This window comes from Schistocerca americana, chromosome 10 (assembly GCF_021461395.2).
Source record: "Schistocerca americana isolate TAMUIC-IGC-003095 chromosome 10, iqSchAmer2.1, whole genome shotgun sequence".
In the NCBI taxonomy this organism is placed as follows: domain Eukaryota; kingdom Metazoa; phylum Arthropoda; class Insecta; order Orthoptera; family Acrididae; genus Schistocerca; species Schistocerca americana.
This window is the reverse complement of record NC_060128.1, coordinates 186,054,611-186,078,015: the sequence shown is the minus strand read 5'-3', so window position 1 is coordinate 186,078,015 and position 23,405 is coordinate 186,054,611. Positions and strand designations below refer to the sequence as shown.

At 45.0% G+C, this 23,405-nt stretch overlaps 1 protein-coding gene and 1 non-coding gene across 5 annotated transcripts in view; one reads left to right on the top strand and one right to left on the bottom strand.

Annotated features, from left to right (window-relative positions):
* LOC124552557 overlaps positions 1–23,405 on the bottom strand; it is a 276,969-nt gene that overhangs the window by 235,666 nt on the left and 17,898 nt on the right. The gene's annotated exons all lie outside the window — the stretch shown is intronic.
* Positions 6,102–6,176, top strand: Trnat-ugu. The gene has a single exon. It is a non-coding gene; the product is annotated as a tRNA-Thr (tRNA).

Genomic DNA, 23,405 nt, shown 5'->3' with positions numbered 1-23,405 from the left:
TTAGCATTCTGGAGAGGAACATGGCCAATGAGTGCGGCATCGTTCTACGTCGTAAACAGAACATAGGAGCCTCCATACTGAATGGCGTTAAACAACTTGTTTGATGGGCTTTCATTCTCATACAGTACGTGGTACAAATATCAGCTGTTTGGATCTATCAGTAAACTGAAGGTCTGCGATAACGCGTCATTTTAGCTACGATTTGTTATAATCTGAAGTGTTGGCAGAAGAGCCAACACCGGGATGCTAGAGGAGGCCGAAATGCACGCGTTTAATTACACGCTGACTGGCGTTAGGTCTGGAATAGGTCAGTGAAATAAGACTAGCAAAACAGGAGGTAACTGGTAGAATACTTAACTTTAATCCACAATTGTAGAACACCTCTCGTTACGGTACATGCTTCATAATATTAATTATCAATTGAATACGGCGCCTTGCTAGGTCGTAGCCAATGACTTAGCTGAAGGCTATGCTAACTAACTATCGTCTCGGCAAATGAGAACGTAATTGTCAGTGAACCTTTCCTTGCAAAGTCGGCTGTACAACTGGGGCGAGTGCTAGTACGTCTCTCTAGACTAGACCTGCCGTGTGGTGGCGCTCGGTCTGCTATCACTGACAGTGGCGACACGCGGGTCCGGCGTATACTAATGGACCGCGGCCGATTTAAAGGCTACCACCTAGCAAGTGTGGTGTCTGGCGGTGACACCACATAATCAAATGACAGGAAAGTACTTATGGGTTCGGACAGAGTTCATCTACGAGGGTAATCCCAAAAGTATGGTCTCCAATTTTTTATAAGAACATAGACCTGTTTATTTCTCCAATGGTTTACATCAGTTTACAGCTTGAGCATTTAGCTATTTGTCTACATAATCACCATTTCTGTCGATGCATTTTTGTAGACGCTGTGGCAGTTTTTGGATGCCCTTGCCATACCAGCTCGCCGCCATGTGGTTCAGAAAGTTATGAACCTCTTCTTTCACCTTGTCGTTGGAGCTGAATCGCTTTCCGGCCAAATGTTCTTTTTACCTAGGGAACAGGTGATAGTCACTGGGCGCAAAGTCAGGGCTATAGGGTGGGTGGGTGATTATGTTCCACTGAAACTGTTGCAGGAGAGCAACGGTTTGCCGAGCGATGTGTGGGCGAGAGTTGTCACGGAGAATGTGTACGCACTTGCTCAACATTCCTCTTCTCCGGTTCTGAATTGCCCGTTTGATTTATTTCAGTGTCTCACAGTACCTGTCAGCGTTAATTGTGGTCCCAGTGGGCATAAAGGCGACCAACAATACCCCATTCTGATCCCAAAACACAGTTGTCATGACTTTACAGGCAGACTGTGTTTGTTTGAATTTCCGCGGCTTTGGCGAAGTTGTGATTGTTGCTTGGTCTCAGGTGTAAAGCGGTACGTCCGGTATGCCCAGGTTTCGTAACCCGTGACAATTGAGTCCAGAAACAGCATGGGGGCGAGCTGGTATGACATGGGCATACAAAAACTGCCACAGCGTCTAAAAAATGCATCGACAAAAATGGTGATTATGTGGAAAAATAGCTAAATGTTCAAGGTGTAAACTGATGTAAAGCATTGTAGAAATAAACAGGTCTATGTTCTCACAAAAAAAGGAGACCTTACTTTTGGGATTACCCCCGTATTTGATGTTTTTAGAGTTATAACTTGTGTGCTACGAATGTATACCGTTCCGATGCTACGGCACAATGATCAGCTGTCAAAAGCGTCTCTTATTATTTGTAAAATGGTTCAAATGGCTCTGAGCACTATGGGACTTAACTTTTGATGTTATCAGTCCCTTAGAACTTAGAACTACTTAAACCCAACTAACCTAAGGACATCATACAAATTCATGCCCGAGGCGGGATTCGAACCTGCGACCGTAGCAGTCGCGCTATTCCAGACTGTTTCGCCTAGAACCGCTCGGCCACTCCGGGCGGCCCTAGAGTTGTCGTCTTCGTCTGCACGTTGTCCTGTTAGGAGCATTTGCATCAGTGATTAATCGTTTTGGAATTATAGCTCGCCTACCAATGCACTGCCAATAGGGCACCATTCTGGAATCTTCTTATTTTTCTTCTCAGTTCTCTTCCATGATCGTCAGTCACTCAACAGACACTTTCGACCGTGTTATGACCTAGCGGATGGCGCATTTCCAATTTCTCTGTATTCGGTATAAATCTTCGACCGGTGCCTCTTGAAACTCTGGCCGCGTTGGTTACAGAAGCAGGCACCATACGAGCACCAGCGATCTGTCCACGTTCGAATTCTATTACCTGCGACTTAACGCACTCACAACTGCCTGAAGCATTCCTCTGATCACGACTAATACCTGGAACATATTGAGGACATGCCACAGATGCCGTTCGCTGTCAAATATAACAGCGGAAACTGCAGGTTTGGCTAGCGTCTTCATCTATGTTGGACCATTCATTTGTTGCAGTGTTTCCATATTTCCAACCACTGTGCAACTAACACTGCCGGAAAGGCACAGAGAACCGTTGAGGGCGAAGAGTGACCTGATCTTTGTTGTTGTCAGCAGCAAGTGGTGTTACTAAATATGCTACTAGTTCGTTTGCAAACTAGATATACAGCGCACTCCCTCGCTATCCGCTCTGTTGTGCAAACATTTTTAGTCGAGGACAGATACGAAGATAAATGGGAGCGAGAAGAGCTACCGGCGAGCGCAGGTACCTTATGCCAAAATACTCACCCTAAAACGACGAACAGGATTCGAAATTTTGTTGAGGGAGGTGTGTACTGCAACAAAATTTCACACTGTGTGTATCTTTAAGTAACTTCATCGTACGCTAAGACAGCTGTACTTAGTCTACTACTAATGTGCAGTATTCAGATTTTCGGCTAATCAAACATGGCCGCTCGGGGTAGCCTTACCACAGTTCGCGCTGGTTCCCCCCCTCCTTCCCCCTTCCACCGCCCGCTGGAGGTTAGAGTCCTCCCTCGGACATGGGTGTGTGTTGTCCTTAGCATGAGTTAGTTTAAGTTAGAAGAAGTGGTGTTTAAACCTAGGGACCGATGACCTCACCAGTTTGGACCCATAGAAACTTAACCACAAGTTTCCAAATTTTTTTCCATCCAACATGTCTGTCCTCCCGCCGGGTTTTGCGTTTATACTGCGATGAAATGTGTCACATTCTGTAAACAAAATTACCTTGTATGCAGAGTGAGAGCGAAGACTACACCTACAATGGATCCGTATTTCCCCCGACCAGCTGTAAAGAGAGTATGTGAGCCGACGTCGTCCGGCGAGAATGCCTACGTGGAGTCGGTTAGTGTCCGATCCGGACTTAGGTGCAGTTGTGTTGTGGGTGTAGCATGACTGAGGGGGCTGTTTTATGTTGGTTTCTGCTAGAGCAGAAGGTTCTCCTTAAAAAGAAACACAGAAAAAAAGGTACGGGTGCACCAGTTTAATGAAGATACGTCTACAGAGGTTTTTTTTTTTTTTTTTTTTTTTTTTTTAACTTGCCAACCGTTACGAAATTACGCCCAAAAATTCGGGGACTGATTATATTCTTTGACATCTGTTATTCCAATTTAACGCATGCATCACCTAGTAGAAGCACTGTTGCAGATATTCCATTTACCACGCTTGGAGACCATGCACATCTTTAATAACTTACACAATGAATCCTTACTCCAAAGACACCTCTCACACGAAGAGAAGTTTTTCAGTTACAGGCAAGCGATGGCCGGAAGATATGTTGAATGGGCCTTCGGTACTGGGACTGTCTAATGGTGTTTAGTAGAAAATCTACGGACACTGAAACTGACAAATCAGAGAGAGTAGTCAAATCTGTCGGCTCACAGCGAGACTATATTGTCGACCGTGAAAGCGGTGGCTTCTTCGGGTACACTACATTGCGAGATTGTTCTGCCGAATCACCCCTTCAACGAAGTAGTTCAACGGAACGTCACAGCGGGCTCACACACAGTTGCAGATTTTGCGCGAATGCGCTGAGTAACAATGACAGTTATTGGTTTGTAATCGTTAAATGCTGATTATTGCAGTAAAATAATTTGATGCAGTTGCAATTTATAGCTGTCTGAAGTAAAATAAAACAATATGAAATCCAGCACTAGAAATGTTGTAGTTGACATTTAACTTTTACTAATATTGTTAATACACTACTGGCCATTAAAATTGCTGCACCACGAAGATGACGTGCTCATACACAAACAGCAGTTAACCGGCGTTGCCTGGTGAAACGATGCTGTTATGCCTCGTGTAAGGAGGAGAAATGCGTACCATCACGTTTCCGACTTTGATAAAGGTCGGATTGTAGCCTATCGCGATTGCGGTTTATCGTATCGCGACATTGGTGCTCGCGTTGGTTGAGATCCAATGACTGTTATAAGAATATGGAATCGGTGGGTTCAGGAGGGTAATACGGAACGCCGTGCTGGATCCCAACAGCCTCGTGTCACTAACAGTCGAGATGATAGGCATCTTATCCGCATGGCTGTAACGGATTGTGTAGCCACGTCTCGATCCCTGAGTCAACAGATGGGGACGTTTGCAAGACGACAACCATCTGCACGAACAATTCGACGACGTTTGCAGCAGTATGGACTATCAGCTCGGAGACCATGGCTGCGGTTACCTTTGACGCTGCATCACAGCCAGGAGCGCCTGCGATGGTGTACTGAAGGACGAACCTTCGTGCACGAATGGCAAAACGTCATTTTTTAGAATGAATCCAAGTTCTGTTTACAGCATCATGATGGTCGCATCCGTGTTTGGCGACATCGCGGTGAACGCACATTGGAAGCGTGTATTCGTCATCACCATACTGGCGTATCACCCGGCGTGATGGTGTAGGGTGCCATTGGTTACACGAGTCGGTCACGTCTGGTCGCATTGACGGCACTTTGAACAGTGGACGTTACATTTCAGATGTGTTACGATCCGTGGCTCTTCCCTTCAGTCGATCCCTGCGTAACCCTATATTTTAGCAGGATAATGCACGACCGCATGTTGCAGGTCCTGTGCGGGCCTTTCTGGATACAGAAAATGTTCGACTGCTGCCATGGCCAGCACATTCTCCAGATTTCACACCAACTGAAAACGTCTGGTCAATGGTGGAAGAGCAACTGGCTCGTGACAATACGCCCAGTCACTACTCTTGATGAACTGTGGTATCGTGTTGAAGCTGCGTGGGCAGCTGTACCTGTACACGCCATCCAAGCTCTGTTTGACTCAATGCTCAGGCGTATCAAGGCCGTTATTACGGCCAGTGGTGGTTCTGGATACTGATTTCTCTCGATCTATGCACCCAAATTGCGTGAAAATGTTATCATATGTCAGTTCTAGTATAATATATCTGTCCAATGAATAGCCGTTTATCATCTGCATTTCTTCGTGGTGTAGCAATTTTAATGGCCAGTTGTGTATTTAAGAATCGTGAAACAATGTTTTACTAGAAAGATCGTATCAATTGATGGGTTTCACTGCGAATGTAGGTTCTTCAAGGCGCTTTAGCTGTTTTAAAGTCCTTTATTGAGAACTCTACCTGTTTCACGTCGTTGCAAGTGCATCCTTAGGTAAGGCATTGTTAATGAAAATGCAGTTTTTTACAATAGGGTTTTTTAGAAGCTAACAGAGTTTACTACACAATGAGTTACGAATAACAAACATCTTGTTTAAACATCGTGACATCCATAAATTTACATGGGCAGCTCGAGGTACAGCGTCAATAATAGACTACATTCTCGCAAATAAAAAGGCATGGATAAGAAAAAGAGACACAAGAGTTTACAGAAGTATATATGACGGTAGTATCTGTTCCCGAAAGAACAGTTACCGTGGATGACCATGCAGCTTTGCTAGAAATGAAATGATAATTAAATAGACACCCTAGTTGCAAGCAGGCGTTGATACACTTCATGGGGGACATGTTGAAAATGTGTGCCCCGATCTGGACTCGAACCCGGGATCTCCTGCTTACATGGCATAATGAGTATGATGGGCAAACATCTATTAGGCGCACTACGAATGTAGTGGTGTGGACATGTTGGGAATGTGGATCTCACGGGTAGCGTGCAAGGGATAAGTCCCTGCAGACGCACTATCATCTGTGCCCGCGGTGGCTCAGATGGATAGAGCGTCTGCCATGTAAGCAGGAGATCCCGGGTTCGAGTCCCGGTCGGGGCACACATTTTCGACATGTCCCCCATGAAGTGTATCAACGCCTGCTTGCAGCTAGGGTGTCTATTTAATTATCATTTCAGTTTACTGAAGGCTTGGATGTATCGTCAAATCACTTTTTAGTAACAAGTGACATAACTTTTTTAAAAAAAATGGAAGAAGCGACGCATAAACTCCCAGTCGAATGTAAAAACTTACGAGGTGCAGCTGCTCCAACGATAGGGTATCAGATTATTATACCAAAAGAGACTAAATGAGAACTGTTAAACGAAACCAGTAAGCAACAACATAAATAAAGAATAGAGTACTACTAAAGAAATTACAATGCACACAGTCGCCGAAGCGTTAGGAATGAGGAAAAAGAAATAATCTAGAACGGGATTATCGATTTGGAATGTTCATATTAGCAAGTCAATAAAACGCAAAAAGGCGGCTAGTCTAAAAACTTCGTCATCGCTTAATAATGTAAATTACAGGGGGGATTATGAAAATGAATCTACTTAGTAAGGAAAGATATACGAAAAGTTAAACGTGAAAGTTCTGACCAATATGTGAGTGAAATAGAACATGATATTCGTGGAAAACAAAACAAAGCATACAAGATCATGAAGCACTTGAATAAACAAGAACGAGATACTTTACAACTACGTGTAATATCCGGAAAACACTGGTTAAAATACTTCAAATGTCTGTAGACTGATAACGAACGAGATGCTTTACAACGAAATGTAATATCCGGAAAAGACTGGTTAAAATACTTCAAATGTCTGTAGACTGATAATGAAGAAGAAACGGAAATAAACACCAATACCATCTACTCTGCAGATCTGATAACAACGGAAGAGTTACAAAATGTGATCAAAGAAAGTAAAAAGTCGCCTGGCTTTGAGAATATAAACATGAAGAGGATTAAATATGCATTTGATCAAACAAAACATAGACTTCTAAGTTTTATGAATGTTTGCGGGCTGAACTCCATGTACCAGACGAATGGACTGAAGCTTTGGTATGCCATATTTACAAGAAAGGCGAGAAATCACAATGCGCAAATTACCGAGGAGTAAGTCTTCTAAGTGCGTTCTGGAAACTGTACGCTAAATGGTTCAAATGGCTCTGAGCACTATGGGACTTAACAGCTGTGGTCATCAGTCCCCTAGAACTTAGAACTACTTAAACCTAACTAACCTAAGGACATCACACACATCCATGCCCGAGGCAGGATTCGAACCTGCGGCCGTAGCAGTCGCGCGGTTCCGGACTGCGCGCCTAGAACCGCGAGTCCACCGCGGCCGGCGAAACTGTACGCTAAACTTGTAAACAAGAGATTAGTACCAACAGTGAAACCACGTATATTAGAGGTGCAACATGTCTTAAAATAAAAAAAGGACGGTTATGTTCTGATTGTTTCTTCATTTTGGCACAAGAAACAGAGAAAAGAATGGAATTTAGATTTTACAACTTACTACGTTTTTATCCACTATGAAAAGGCATTTGACAAGGTAAAGCGGAAAATGCTGTGTCAGTCACTTAAGGAATTGAGAGTTACAGTACATCTTATTACGGCAATTCAGTAACTACAAAAAAATAATACAATAATGATGTGTATTGTGAGGAACGTAAAAGATTTTGCTGATATCAGGTTGACTTCATTATATGACACATTAATAAGTGATAATTTTAGTTTTATGACGATGCTATTTGCTGATGATCAGATTGTAATACGAGAATCTCAAGAAAAAGTTCAAATATGAGTACAAAAATTGAGTAAAAATACCGCTAAGCATGGAGTAAAAATATTAGCAGATAAAACGAAAGTGATGGCATTTCAACGACTGGAACCCAGAAGAGCCAAAATTGTTATAGACGGACAAATAACTGAACGAGTAAGTGAGTTTAAGTGTTTAGGGTGCAGTTTTAAATTTCAGATGTCATATGACTTAGAGCTAAGGGGACCAATGACTTCAGCAGTTGAGTCCCATAGTGCTCAGAGCCATTTGAACTTAGAGCTAAATTGGCCAGATTTAGACATTTCTATACAATAAAGTACACTAAAATATAACGTACAGAAAGAAATATTAACTGAACCTCTACAAAGTAGCAGCGTTAACTTTGCTGCTGGATGGCAGCGAGTGTTGTACCCTAACATCTGATTTACTCGTATTACCACGAATCGAATCATCAGAGTCCATAAATGAAATATCAATATTGGGCAGAAATTAAATGTTGAACCTGTTACAAACATAACTGAAAAATACCGTGTGAAGTGGAAAAATCATGTCCATCGTATGTCTAACGATAGAATAACTAAAGCGGCAATGCAGTATAGGCCAACCGGCAAGAGGAACGTTGAACGTCCGTCGGTTCTGAGGCGGAACCGGCCAAAAGACCTAATCCATGAAGACGATAAGGATTTTATAAAAACGTAAAAATGTTTTTATAAAAATTCTTAAAACACTTATGAAACGTGCATTAATTGAAGAACTCTGAAAGATTTTTTTTTTGTAACCATTACGCTTGTGATTAGCACTCAAACACTTTTACTGATAATTCCCTCCTAATAAACACACACAGGAGGTTTAATGTCCCTATTATCAAATATTTGTTCATCTGGTTCCACAAGCACTGCTAATACCTCACAAGATGAATCAAAAACTCTTTGTCAGTTTCCGCAGTCATAATGTCGCGTCGGCTTAAGATACCGGAGCTCAAACAAGCTTTTCGGTCTGTAACTGGGGGTCATCGTGTTTGCCATATCGGGCTTTAATTATAGGCACTTAGAGTGTGGTCTTGGCGTTTATTTTTCTTCCGATGTCATCCGGTATCAGATCGGGAGAATTACGGATGGGCTGAAGGTGTACATCAAGACGCGCCATACCAAATGTATGAAGTAAATATGCCGAGGTGAGCATTCCAGTGAGTCGTAACGGAATATGCAAGGATTTTCCGACATATTTTACTAAGTTTTAAATTTATAGCTGTCGATTTATGACGCCTGTTATCGCACTCGAAACGGACGACCTAATCGCTCTACAACTGATCGGAAGAGATACGGATGCAGTGTAGATGTAGCTTTAGCTGACTCACCCTGCATACAAGGTAATTACGTGAGTGTTGTACATTTCATTTACAGAATGTGACACAAAACTCGGCGAAAGGACAGACAAGTTCGCCGGCCGGGGTGGCCGAGCGGTTCTAGGCGCCACGCCTCGGGGATGGGTGTGTGTGATGTCCTTAGGTTAGTTAGGTTTAAGTAGTTCTAAGTTCTAGGGGACTGATGACCTCAGAAGTTAAGTCCCATAGTGCTCAGAGCCATTTTGACAGACAAGTTCCATTTTCCGAAAATCTGAGTACTGCGCATTAGCAGTGGAGTAAGTACAGTTGCTGTTCTCACTATACGACGAAGTTACTTAAACTCATACACTGTGTGTCCTATACCTGAACTCCACCGGCGAAAGAAGGTACCTACTATCTGCAGTAGCTTTCTTTCCGTCATTTATCTTTATATCTGTCTTCCACCGAAAACGTTTGCGCTATATGTCTAATTCGCAAGCAAACTAGTAGCACGTTTATGCTCTCCACAGATATGCTGCCAGATATGATCGTCTTCACTACACGATGTTTCGGCGATCCATCTGGCAGTGATCTTCACGTGCGACCTCTAAGTACACAATCACGCCGAAACTAAATGAACATCAGAAACGGTGGCTCGTTTATACCCCGGGTACAGGCAACGCCGACTCAAAGGAAGGCCTCGGCGCTTGTTGGTGACGTCACGTCAGATAGGCACGGCTAACGCCAGGTCTGTTGCAGGCAGAAACGCCTGGGCGTGCTTATCACTATAAATCTCTTATTTTTGGACTAAATGTTTGGTATTGCTTTAGATTCTGCACTTTTATTTACATGACAGATTTTCTTACTATCGTAAAGCTAAAAATAAAGATCATAGTTCTGTATTACTGAATCCTGTCGAAACAAACGTAGATCAATATGAGAAGATGCTTTGCCCCATTGCAAGCTTCGGAAATTTTACATTCAAGTAACTATATTTACTTGATCCATTTTGTTATCGAAACTTAACCCAACCTCTTACAATGAACTCGTTTCTTTTATTTATTTATTTATTTTCGTTTGACATCGTCATTGGGAATGTGAACTAATTTACATGTGTAAATGTGCAACTGTTGCCAGTCATTAGATTACAGTCGTTTTCAACGAAAGGAATTCTAAACAGGAAACAAAATTAGCTTCATACATAGAAAATACTGCTGAGCTTAACCTTTTTTAAACATGCACATTAGAAAAGATAAATATCCCCCTCTTGCAACTGAAAGGAGAAACTTTATAAGATAAAAAAATTTATTTGATAAAACAAGTATCTGTCTTTTGGCTCTTCTTCTGCCCCCCCCTCCCCCCAACGTATACAATCGTAAGATATTTCATTAACGTTCAGTGCTCCTCACCCCACAGTCAGCCAAGATACCTAAAGAAGAGCACCAATATGTTCACAGTTTCTTGTAAAAGCAACCCAGTACAGACGTAACTTCCTCAGATTTACAAATAGGTTAAAGAAGCACAAATTCTGTTGCTGCTGGGCCATGAAGTTGTTTTTGTATGTCAATCCTTAAAACAGATGGAAATTTAAGTCCAGGAGGACACTATTTGTTAAGAAGTGTAATGAATTGCACAATTATTTGATTGCAGAAATCTCTCAGAATAATGTGTGTTGGTCAACTACCGCCGATAGTTTCACATTTTCCTGTGTCAGGGAGGGAGACACCACCATTGTGAGTGTGCCTGCAACAGACCTGGCGTTCGCCGTGCCTAGCTGACGTGACGTCACGAACAAGCGCCGAGGCCTTCCTTTGAGTCGGTGTTGGTACAGGGCACTGCGCCTGCGCGAGAAGCTTCTGCAGTGAATTACAGGGCAAACTGGTATTACAAAACCACTCATCTGTGATGGAAATACCATTAACGGGAAAAACGAGGTGCCGAAACCGTAAAACATCGACTCTGGAACAATGGAAGGAAATCGTTTGGTCAGATGAGTTTTGCTCAAACTGTTTCCAAGGTTGTGGACGGTTTTACTGCTCAAGAATGAAACACAGTTGAGGTTCGGTGGTGGTTTGGGCAGCCATATTCCGTGAACCTCACGATTACTCTGCAGGGTCGCATTATTTTCAAGGATTACGTGACCATTTTGGCTGGCTGGGTGTATCGCATGGTACAATACTTGTCCCCAAATGGCGACGCTTTGTTACAACACGACACGGCCCCTGCTCACTTAGCTCGCATCTTCGAGGACTTGTTTTGTGAGCGCGAGAATTGATTGTCGATTCTCCCCTGGCTAACACTGTCTTCACGTCTCAGTACTACTGAGCCTCTACGGTTGTTGTTGTTGTTGTGGCCTTCAGTCCAGAGACTGGTTAGATGCAGCTCTCCATGCTACTCTATCCTGTGCAAGCTTCATCTCCCAGTACCTACTGCAGCCTACATCCTTCTGAATCTGCTTAGTGTATTTATCTCTACGATTTTTACCCTCCACGCTGCTCTCCAATACTAAATTGGCGATCCCTTGATGCCTCAGAATATGCCCTACCAAGCGATCCCTTCTTCTAGTCAAGTTGTGCCACAAACTCCTCCCCAATTCTATTCAGTACCGCCTCATTAGCTACGTGATCTATCCATCTAATCTTCAGCATTATTCTGTTGCACCACATTTCAAAACCTTCTATTCTCTTCTTGTCTAAACTAGTTATCGGCCACATTTCACTTCCATACATGGCTACACTCCATACAAATACTTTCAGAAACGACTTGCCGGCCGCGGTGGTCTAGCGGTTCTAGGCGCGCAGTCCGGAACCGCGCGACTGCTATGGTCGCAGGTTCGAATCCTGGCTCGGCCATGGATGTGTGTGATGTCCTTAGGTTAATTAGGTTTAAGTAGTTCTAAGTTCTAGGGGACTGATGACCACAGATGTTAAGTCCCATAGTGCTCAGAGCCATTTGAACCATTTTTTAGAAACGACTTCCTGACATTTACATCTAAACTCGATGTTAACAAATTTCTCTTCTTCAGAAACGCTTTTCTTGCCATTGCCAGTCTACATTTTATATCCTCTCTACTTCGACCATCATCAGTTATTTCGCTCCACAAATAGCAAAACTCCTTTACTACTTTAAGTGTCTCATTTGCTAATCTAATTCCCTCAGCATCACCCGACTTAATTCCACAACATTCCATTATCCTCGTTTTGCTTTTGTTGATGTTCATCTTATACCCTGCTTTCAAGAGACTGTCCATTCTGTTCAGCTGCTGTTGCAGGTCCTCTGCTGTCTCTGACAGAATTACAATGTCATCAGCGAACCTCAAAGTTTTTATTTCTTCTCCGTGGATTTTTCTTTTGTTTCCTTTACTGCTTGCTCAATATACAGATTGAATAACATCGGGGAGAGACTACAATCCTGTCTCACTCCCTTGCCAACCACTGCTTCCCTTTCATGCCCCTCGACTCTTATAACTGCCATCTGGTTTCTGTACAAATTGTAAATAGCCTTTCGCTCCCTGTGTTTTACCCCTGCCACCTTCAGAATTTGAAAGAGAGTATTCCAGTCAAGATTGTCAAAAGGTTTCTACAAGTCAACAAATGTTAGAAACGTGGGTTTGCCTTTCCTTAATCTATTTTCTAAGATAAGTCGTAGGATCAGTATTGCCTCACGTCTTCCAACATATCTGTGGAATCCAAACTGATCTTCTCCGAGGTCGGCTTCTACCAGTTTTTCCATTCGTCTGTAAAGAATTCGTGTTAGTATTTTCCAGCCGTGGCTTATTAAACTGATTGTTCGGTAATTTTCACATCTGTCAACACCTGCTTTCTTTGGGATTGGAATTATTATGTACTTCTTCCTGCGGTAGACTTTCTAGAAAAGGGTTCGTGATCGCTATCTACCTCCCTTACAGGTCCCTGAACAAGCAACTATTTTGCGAGAAGAACCGTATCAAATTCCCTTGAATAGTATGCAGAGCTGTATTCATGAATTCTGCGACGACTTTCCGCTGTTTTGAATGGGAACGCTTTTCCTATACCGTATTCTCCATGGTAACGTCTTGTCTTTTTTGGTGTTCCCGTATTTTTGTCAAACCCCCTCGAAAAATAGCGTCCATTATCGTCTAGGGCCAAAGCCTTCTAGATACAAGGCCTACGCACAGCGGCCATATTGGCGCGTGACGTCACAAACTGTTGGCCATCTTATCTTCAGTCGGCAGTCCTGTTGGCGTGTATGTTGTGTTGAAAGTGTGTGATACGTACAGGTGTCATATATTTCATACAGTATTCGCCTATAGTTCTTCGAAGTATGGGATACAAGTGCTGCGTTCCCTTTTGCCAGGGAAATTATAAATCTCAAAAAGGCATGAAAGTGCACATGTTTCGATTTCCCAAATGTGTGAAGTTGAGAAATCTCTGGATCGCAGCTATTCCCGGACAGGAATTTGTGTCTACATCATTCAGGGGTAAGTAAACGACAAAAAATTTGTAGCGTGTTATTTGTTTCCATTGCACCACATTTGCCAATTGTTTTTAAAAGCAGTTACATATCATGTACCAGTATAATTTGTTTCTTAATTCTGGACCATTGCTGCTAGGTTAATACGAAGCTGGCTGTGAAATGTCTCTCATATTTGCAACTATTGTCGCACAGAATAGTTATATTAATTAGTGTGACTCGAAAATGTTTAGTATTCCTCATCATTCCTACCAGATTATTGAGTTTCCAGTACTTTTATTTGGAAGAGCTACAGAATGATTTTGTTCAGTTTTACATATACAGCTATTCGGAAATAATTTCAATTTGAGTAAACTACCTCAGAAAATTGCTTTAATGAATTCAGTGTTCGACAGATTAAGCATTATAAGAAGCATAATTTCGAGGTAAGAGCATTATGATTAAATTAACAGCACTCTGTGACACGAATTTCAATCAAGGATATAGGAGAAAAAGTCTTTTCATGTTTAAGGTTCTAAAGTTCTGGAGAAACAGGGAAATAAAATATTTTTCGGGTTTTTTGATTTATTAAACATTATGTCAGGAGGTGCTCCATTTCGTCGAATGATTTGAGTTTCGTGTGAGATCAGCAAAGTTTGAAGTGGAGAGAAACATTTACAAAAATAACCAGGGAAACAAATTCTTAAATTCTGTAGGAGCTCCAGCTGCTTTATTTAAAAACGAAAACGTCTGCTTGCTGTTGCATATTGCCGATTTTTTACTGCAAGAAAGCGTAGCTCCTCAGCTAAAAGACAGAATTTAAAATTACAGTTTGTATTCAAATTTAAGGCAAATCGTCAAAATACATTACTGGCCATTAAAATTGCTACACCAAAAAGAAATGCAGATGATAAACGGGTATTCATTGGACAAATATATTATACTAGAACTGACATGTGATTACATTTTCACGCAGTTTGGGTGCATAGATCCTGAGAAATCAGTACCCAGAACAACCACCTCTGGCCGTAATAACGGCCTTGATACGCCTGGGCCTTGAGTCAAACAGAGCTTGGATGGCGTGTACAGGTACAGCTGCCCATGCAGCTTCAACACAATACCACAGTTCATCAAGAGTAGTGACTGGCGTATTGTGACGAGCCAGTTGCTCTGCCACCACTGACGAGACGTTTTCAATTGGTGAGAGATTTGGAGAATGTGCTGGCCAGGGCAGCAGTCGAACATTTTCTGTATCCGGAAAGGCCCGTACAGGACCTGCAACATGCGATCGTGCATTATCCTGCTGAAATGTAGGGTTTCGCAGGGATCGAATGAAGGGTAGAGCCACCGGTCGTAACACATCTGAAATGTAACGTCCAAAGTGCCGTCAATGTGAACAAGAGGTGACCGAGACGTGTAACCAATGGCACCCCATACCATCACGCCTGGTGATACGCCAGTATGGCGATGACGAATACACGCTTGCAATGTGCGTTAAGCGCAATGTCGCCAAACACGGATGCGACCATCATGATGCTGTAAACAGAACCTGGATTCATACGAAAAAATGACGTTTTGCCATTCGTGCACCCAGGTTCGTCGTTGAGTACACCATCGCAGGCGCTCCTGTCTGTGATGCAGCGTCAAGGGTAACCGCAGCCACGTTCTCGTAGCTGATAGTCCATGCTGCTGCAAACGTCGTCGAACTGTTCGTGCAGATGGTTGTTGTCTTGCAAACGTCCCCATCTGTTGACTCAGGGATCGAGACGTGGCTGCACGATCCATTACAGCTATGCGGATAAGATGCCTGTAATTTCGGCTGCTAGTGATACGAGGCCGTTGGGATCCAGCACGGCGTTCCGTATTACCCTCCTGAACCCACCGATTCCATATTCTGCTAACAGTCATTGGATCTCGAACAACGCGAGCAGCGATGTCGTGATACGATAAACCGCAATCGCGATAGGCTACAATGGGAGCTTTATCAAAGTCGGAAACGTGATGATACACATTTCTCCTCCTTACACGAGGCATCACGACAACGTTTCACCAGGCAACGCCGGTCAACTGCTGTTTGTGTATGAGAAGTCGGTTGGAAACTTTCCTCATGTCAGCACGTTGTAGGTGTCGCCACCGGCGCCAACCTTGTGTGAATGCTCTGAACAGCTAATCATTTGCACATCACAGCATCTTCTTCCTGTCGGTTACATTTCGCGTCTGTAGCACGTCATCTTCGTGGTGTAGCAATTTTAATGACCAGTAGTGTAATTTTACATCTTGTAATAACAAAGGGCAGTTTTGTTCAGTTACTTTAGGCAATGATATAAATCTCCATACTTTCGTTACAAGGACATGTGGGAGAGGAAAGCACGAGTATCTCTGTGCGGTCTCAGCTCCAAAACTGGCAAAGTTCGTATAGCTGCAGAGTGCTTAACAGTAGCGTTCCGATACAGACAGTATGTGACGTCACAAGTGTGAGCGCAGGCCTGTAGTCTAGGTGGTGTTGCTAGGGCACAGTTTGCTAAAAATATGAACTACGCTTTACTGCATGCATCACTTGTTGAAAAGAGGTCAGCGGCAGTGACAGTGACGTTTCGCTTGTTGTCAAAGACGCGAAAGCGTGGATGATCGGAGTGCGGAAAACAATGGTCGTTAAATCAGAGTGTTCCGCCGCTGCAGGAAGCGACATCCAGCCCTGCGCTGTCAGCACGCCCGCCTACGCCGCGCTGCTGAATGCCACGCACGCCTCCCCCCCTCCTCCCCCGCCCCACGCTGGCGGCGGCCCTTTGAAGTCGCCCAGCCAGCTGTCTCTCTCGCGTTATTGCCCCGACATCCACCGTGCAGAAAATTAGAGCCGCGTGACATTCCATACTCGCGGCGGCACTGACAGAAACCAACTTCACTCTCCTCCCAATACCAGGGACACGAGTGGGATTTCAGAGATTACCGTAAATTAGGGAATAGAACAAGACTGTTACACATTACATTTGAGATTTAAGTAATGTAACTAATGAAAAACGTAGAGTGGTATTCACTACATGATCAAAAGTATCCGGACACCTGACTGAAAATGACTTACAAGGTCGTGGCTCCCTCCATCGCTAATTCTGGAATTCAATACGGTGCTGGCCCACGCGTAGCCTTGATGACAGCTTCCACTCTCGCACCATACGTTCAATGAGGTGCTGGAAGGTTTCTTGGGCAATGGCAGCCCATTCTTCATGGAGTGCTGCACTAAGGAGAGGTATACAGGGTGTTACAAAAAGGTACAGCCAAACTTTCAGAAAACACTCCTCACACACAAATAAAGAGAAGATGTTATGTGGACATGTGTCCGAAAACGCTTAATTTCCATGTTACAGCTCATTTTAGTTTCGTCCACCTACGCTCAATGGAGCACGTTATCACGATTTCATACGGGATACTCTACCTGTGCTGCTAGAAATGTGCCTTTACAAGTACGACACAACATGTGGTTCATGCACGACGGCACTCCTGCACATTTCAGTCGAAGTGTTTGTACGCTTCTCAACAACAGATTCGGTGACCCATGGATTGGTAGAGGCGGACCAATTCCATGGCCTCCACGCTCTCCTGACCTCAACCCTCTTGACTTTCATTTATGGGGGCATTTGAAAGCTGTTGTCTACGCAGCCCCGGTACCAAATGTAGAGACTCTTCGTGCTCGTATTGTGGACGGCTGTGATACAATACGCCATTCTCCAGGGCTGCATCAGCGCATCAGGGATTCCATGCGACGGAGGGTGGATGCATGTATCCTCGCTAGCGGAGGACATTTTGAACATTTCCTGTAACAAAGTGTTTGAAGTCACGCTGGTACGTTCTGTTGCTGTGTGTTTCCATTCCATGATTAATGTGATTTGAAGGGAAGTAATAAAATGAGCTCTAACATGGAAAGTAAGCGTTTCCGGACACATGTCCACATAACATATTTTCTTTCTTTATGTGTGAGGAATGTTTCCTGAAAGTTTGGCAGTACCTTTTTGTAACACCCTGTAGATGTCGGTCGGTGAGCCCTGGCACGAAGTCGGCGTTCTAAAAATCCCAAAGGTGTTCTATTGGATTCAGATCAGGTCTCTGTGCAGGCCAGTCCAGTGCAGGTGGTGCATTATGAACAGGTGCTCAATCAACGCCCCAAGCAAACGCGCCGGTTTCACATTCACGCCTTTTTGTGTCCATTCTGATCGGCAGGGTCCCTAAAATATTTTCCTCGGCCAGCCGTAAGAAGACGGTTTGATTTCAACGCTGGGCGTCGCTCCATCGCAGTGGAATCAAGAGAGGGAGCGAGAGGGCCTGTGAGGACCTTCCCATCGCCGAAAGATCGACCCTGGTATTGGGCATAATTGTGGTGAAATTTGGTGGCAGTATGATACACTATGTGATCAAACGTATGGGAACACCTGGCTGAAAATGACTTACAAGTTCGGTGCGCCCTCCATCGGTATGCTGGAATTCCATATGGTGTTGGCGCACCCTTAGGCTGATGACAGCTTCCCCTCTTGAAAGCATACGTTGAATCAGGTGCTGGAAGGTTTCTTGGGGAATGGCAGCCCATTCTTCACGGAGTGCTCCCCTATGGAGAGGTATCTATGTCGGTCGGTGAGGCCTGGCACAAAGTCAGCGTTCCAAAACATCCCAAAGGTGTTCTATAGGATTCAAAAATGGTTCAAATGGCTCTGAGCACTATGGGACTTAACTACTGAGGTCATGAATCCCCTAGAACTTAGAACTACTTAAACGTAACTAACCAAAGGACATCACACACATCCATGTCCGAGGCAGGATTCTAACCTGCGACCGTAGCGGTAGCGCGGTTCCAGGCTGTAGCGCCTAGAACCGCTCGGCCACCCCGGCCGGCTCTATAGGATTCAGGTCAGGACTCTGTGCAGGCCAGTCCATTTCAGGGATGTTATTGTCGTGTAACCATTCCACCACAGGCCGTGCACTATGAACAGGTGCTCGATCATGTTAAAAGATGCAATCGCTATCCCCGAATTGCTCTTCAACAGAGGGAAGCAAGAAGGTCCTTAAAACATCAATGTAGGCCTGTGCTGTGACAGTGCCACGCAAAACAACGAGGGGTGCAAGCCCCCACCATGAAAAAAACGACCACACCATAGCACCACCGCCTCCGAATTTTACTGTTGGCACTACACACGCTGGCAGATGACGATCACCGGGCACTCACCACACCCACACCCTGCCATTCGATCGCCACGATGTGATTCCTCACTCCACAGAACGTTTTTCCACTGTCAAATCGTCCAATGTTTACGCTCCTTACACCGAGCGAGGCGTCGTTTGGCATTTACCGGCGTGATGTGTGGCTTATAAGCAGCTGCTCGGCCATGAAATCCAAGTTTTCTCACCTTCTGCCTGCCATAGTACTTGCGGTGGATCCTGACGCAGTTTGCAATTCCTCTGTGATGGTCTGGATAGATGTCTGCCTGTTACACATTACGACCCTTTTGAACTGTCGGTGGTCTCTGTCAGTCAACAGACGAGGTCGGCCTGTACGGTTCTGTGCTGTATGTGTCCTTGACGTTTCTACTTCACTTTCACATCGGAAACAGAGGACCTAGGGATGTTTAGGAGTGTGGCGGCAAAATGCGCCTAATATGAAAAACGTATGTTTCAGGGAGTGTCTGGATACTTTTGATCACATAGCAGTGAACACATAATGTGTTGTAGGCCGATCATTCTGTTGTAGAAATAATTCAAAAGCCAAGATCGCTTAATCACTAAAAGTGCCACCACACTTAGATCCGATGATGGCACCTTTAGTGTGTTGAAACTGATCATCCAGAAAACAGTGTTTAAGCGATCTTGGTTTTTTAATTATTTCTACATGGCGTATCTATCGCCAGGACGACTTGACCAACGTAGCGGTGATTTTGTTGACGGTACGCTGCGTAGGTCTCTGCATGAAATTCAGAGAACTACGTTAGTTAACTGAAGCTCGTCACTATCATAGAACTTAAACCATTTAAGGGGAGCAAACCACGAGCGTTCCCAGGAGGCGTGAGAGGTATCTACTCCATATTTAATTGGCATTTTGAGTGACACCTCGTTGCAATTATCAGAGCATATCATTATGTGATTAATATGTTTACTGCCAATGTAAATATTGTGTGGGGTTTATGGGTGTAAATGCGAACGTGCCCACATTGTGATGTACAGGTCCTGGTTGCCAGTTTGTGGGCTCGAATTCCACCCCTGTTCCACTTGCTTCGTCAATACAGGGCCGATTAATGCTGTTTGTACACTACTGGCCATTAAAATTGCTACTCCAAGAAGGAATGCAGATGATAAACGGGTATTCACTGGACAAATATATTATTCTAGAACTGGCATGAGATTACATTTTCAAGCAATTAGGGTGCATAGATCCTGAGAAATCAGTACCCAGAACAACCACCTCTGGCCGTGATAACGGCCTTGATACGCCTCGGCATTGAGTCAAACAGAGCTTGCTTCGATGACGTGTACAGGTACAGCTGCCCATGCAGCTTCAACACGATAGCACAGTTCATCAAGAGTAGTGACTGGCGTATTGTGACGAGCCAGTTGCTCGGCCATCACTGAACAGACGTTTACAATTGGTGAGAGATCGGGAGAATGTGCTGGTCAGGGCAGCAGTCGAACATTTTCTGTATCCAGAAAGGCCCGTACAGGACCTGCAACATGCGGTCGTGCATGAAATGTAGGGTTTCGCAGAGATCGAATGAAGGGTAGAGCCACGGCTCGTAACACATCTGAAATGTAACGTCCACTGGTCAAAGTGCCGTCAATGCGAACAAGAGGTGACCGAGACGTGTAACCAATGACACCCATACCATCACGCCGGGCGATACGCCAGTATGGCGATGACGAATACACGCTTCCAATGTGCGTCAAGCGGGATGTCACCAAACACGGATGCGACCAACATGATGCTGTAAACAGAACCTGGATTCATCCGAAACAATGACGTTTTGCCATTCGTGCACCCGGGTTGGTCGTTGAGTACACCATCGCAGGCGCTCCTGTCTGTGATGCAGGGTCAAGGGTAACCGCAGCCATGGTCTCCGAGCTGTTGCAAACGTCGTCGAACTGTTCGTGCAGATGGTTGTTGTCTTGCAAACGTCCCCATCTGTTGACTCAGGGATCGAGACGTGACTGTACGATCCGTTACGGCCGTGCGGATAAGATGCCTGTCATCTCGACTGCTAGTGATACGTTGCCGTTGTGATCCAGCACGGCGTTCCGTATTACCCTCCTGAACCCACCGATTCCATATTCTGCTAACAGTCAATGGATCTCGAACAACGCGAGCAGTAATGTCGCGTTATGATAAACCGCAATCGCGATAGACTACAATCCGACCTTTATCAAAGTCGGAAACGTGATGGTACACATTTCTTCTCCTTACACGAGGCATCTCAACAACGTTTCACCAGGCAACGCCGGTCAACTTCTGTTTATGTGTGAGAAATCGGTTGGAGACTTTCCTCATGTCAGCACGTTGTAGGTGTCGCCACCGGCGCCAACCTTGTGTGAATGCTCTGGAAAGCTAATCATTTGCATATCACAGCATCTTCTTCCTGTCGGTTAAATTTCGCCTCTGTAGCACGTCATCTTCGTGGCGTAGCAATGGCCAGTAGTGTAGATGACACTGGAGTTGTTGTCGATGATGTCCCAGATGTGCTCGGTTGGAGACAGATCTGGTGATCGACCAGGGCCAGGCAACATGTCGACACTCTGTAGGGCATGTTGGGTTACAACAGTGATATGTGTGCAAGCGTTATTCTGTTGGAAATGTTGTATATGAATGGCAGCACGACCGGTCGAACCACCAGACTGACGTACAAATATGCACTCAGCTTGCATGGGATAAGCATGAGAATGCTCCTACTGTCACACGGTTTGAGGTTGGTGGAATGCACGCTACAAGCCGTGTGGCTCGGAGCTGTCCTTGTGGTAACCCATTTGTAACAGTTCGTTGTGTCACTGTGGTACCAACTGGTGCTCAAATTGCTTCTGCTGATGCAGTACGATGCGCCAGAGCCACACACTGAACACGTTGCTGCAGGTTATGGACGCCGGCGCCGTAAAGACGCATGTCGACACCTTGTGCGACCAGTGCTGGCTCGGCGAACGTCATCAGGCGATGAAAAAACCGGATACATGTTGGACCTGCTGTGCCATCAGGCAACACCGGGAACCGTCTGCTTCCAGCACTACCAAGGTCTGGCCAGACTACCTCTGACACCACGACACCGCCATTAACGGCTAGTATGGTGACGTGAAAGAGTCGACCGGAAAGTGGAAAGGCGCTATGTTGTCTTCAGTGATGGGAGTAGGCTCTGTCTGTATCCCACTGATGGTCGTACACGTATATGGTGCATGCGAGTGGCCTGTTCTGCAGTGTATCTTTCCAGGAGACAGTGGTGCCATCCCAGGCGTCATGGTGTGGACAGCCATAAGAACTCGCGGTCACGTCTGACATTTCTGTAACACAAAGCAACCACTGTCCGCTACAATGCGCTGTTTGTCATCCTCGCGCTACTGCCATTTCTGTGACAGGACTGCGACGCGCTTTTCCAGCAGGACAACGCATGTTCAGATACGGCTGCTGTGACGTAATCAGCTCTTTTTGGCGTACAACAACTGCCGTGGCCAGAAAGATCACCAGATCTGTCACCAGTTGCACACGTATGGGACATGATGACGCGGGAACTCTCTCGTTCTCCAGGACCTGCAAGAACCATTGCCGAATTGCAAAAAAAAAGACGCAAGACGCTTGGGACAACCTTTCGCAGGATGCCATTCGGCACTTTTATGATAGTTTGCATACGAAAATATACGCCTGCGTTGCCGCCAGGGGGGGGGGGGGGGGGGATACACCTCGTATTGATGCTACTGTTTGGGCGGCCTTCACTGAGGGACGTATCTTTCATTTGGTCTGAATTTGTTATTGTACAGTCCTACAACTATTAACTGTCCCCCACATCACTTTCCAATAAAATGATCTCGGTCTTGAGGCTGCTGCATTTTTCCAGAACGAGATTTTCACTCTGCAGCGGAGTGTGCGCCGATATGAAACTTCATGGCAGATTAAAACTGTGTGCCGGATCGAGACTCGAACTCTGGACTTTTGCCTTTCGCAGGCAAGTGCTCTAGCAACTGAGCTACCCAAGCACCCGTCCTCACAGCTTTAATTCCGCCAGTACTTCGTCTCCTACCTTCCAAACTTTACAGAAGCTCTCCTGCGAACCTTGCAGAACTAGCACTCCTGAAAGAAAGGATATTGCGGAGACATGGCTTAGCCACAGCCTGGGGGATGTTTCCAGAATGAGATTTTCATTCTGCAGCGGACTGTGCGCTGATAAAAACTGTAGGAGATGAGGTACTGGCAGAATAGAAGCTGTGGGGATGGGTTGTGTGTCGTGCTTGGGTAGCTCAGATAACAGAGCACTTGCCCGCGAAAGGCAAAGGCCCGTAGTTCGAGTCTCGGTCCGGCACACAATTTTAATCTGCCAGGAAGTTCCGTATCAGCGCACACTCCGCTGCAGAGTGAAAATATCATTCTGGAAACATCCCCCAGGCTGTGGCTAAGCCATGTCTCCGCAATCTCCTTTCTTCCAGGAGTGCTAGTCCTGCAAGGTTCGCAGGAGAGCTTCTGTGAAGTTTGGAAGGTAGGAGACGAGGTACTGGCGGAATTAAAGCTGTGAGGATGGGTCGTGAGTCGCG